At 70.9% G+C, this 978-nt stretch overlaps 1 protein-coding gene across 1 annotated transcript in view; it reads left to right on the top strand.

Moving 5' to 3' along the window:
* The first annotated feature begins 641 nt into the window (after positions 1–641).
* Positions 642–978, top strand: part of TSPAN18 (tetraspanin 18) — a 103,145-nt gene continuing 102,808 nt past the window's right edge. Inside the window, exon 1 of the mRNA XM_026035143.1 lies at positions 642–691. The gene's annotated coding sequence lies outside the window, so the exon portion shown is untranslated. The remainder of the gene's footprint in view (positions 692–978) is intronic.

Genomic DNA, 978 nt, shown 5'->3' with positions numbered 1-978 from the left:
ACTGTCTGGGCTCCCCCCATGCACACACTTCTATAGCTTTAGAGGTTTTGGTATCAGCACGGGAGTGTTTCTGTATGGAACAGCAGCCAGGATGGAGGTCACAGGACTGCATGTTCTTCAGTGCCAGCTTTGTTCTTGCTCATGAGTGCAGCGTCCCCCTGCCTGACTCCCTTACTCCAGAAGCACGGACTGGTCCTGAMACACAGAGCGCTCCCAAGTCATTTTTCCTCCCTAAGCTTCTTTCCCTCCACCCCAGCAGGTACTTCTGTGAGCAGCAGAGCTGCGATTTCCTGGGAGAGGGACAACTCGAGCTCGTGCAGGGGCGGTTCCTCGTGCCTCACACAGGTTGCACTCAGGATCCCGGTTTCCAGATAGCAGGAGCAGCGGGAGAGACTCCCTGCGCGCATCCTCACGCTCTCCTGAGGCTGTCCCGCGCAGCTGCGGCTCCTGAGCGGGCAGAGGTGCCGGGCACAGCCGGGCTCTTGGCAGGGCGGCGCGCGGGCTGCGGGCCCCGTCCCGGCGCAGCGGCGGCCCGGGCGGGCGGAGCGGAGCGGAGCGGGGCGGGCCGGGGGCGGAGGAGGGGTCCGGCCGGGGGCGGAGCGGCTGCGCTGGCGGCCCCGGCGCTGCGCGGCTGCCGGGCACGGGGCGCGCACGGAGCCGCCGCCGCGGAGCCTCGTCGCTGCAGCGGGAGGTAAGAGCTGCCCGCGCCGCCCTGCCGTCCCGTCCCGCCCCGGGAGCCCCGTCCCGGCCGATGCTCGGCCGCGGCGAGCCCCGTCCCAGCCCCGACCCGCCGCGCGGAGCGGGTCCCGCCGCGCCCGGCGCTCGCGCGGGGCAGGTGCCGGAGGGACCGGGGCACCCGTGTCGCGATCCGCGTGTCCGCGGGCTGCGACCCCTGCCCTGCGCAGCAGCTCCCGCCTTGCCCACTGGGGCTAACGATGAGATAGCGAACTGGCGAGGCAGCTCCCCCGCCTGCCTTTT

This window comes from Nothoprocta perdicaria, unplaced genomic scaffold (genome assembly GCF_003342845.1).
Source record: "Nothoprocta perdicaria isolate Ctin4 unplaced genomic scaffold, notPer1 scaffold_156, whole genome shotgun sequence".
Lineage (NCBI taxonomy): Eukaryota > Metazoa > Chordata > Aves > Tinamiformes > Tinamidae > Nothoprocta > Nothoprocta perdicaria.
The sequence above is the reverse complement of the archived record's forward strand: the minus strand, read 5'-3'. Positions and strand labels throughout refer to the sequence as shown.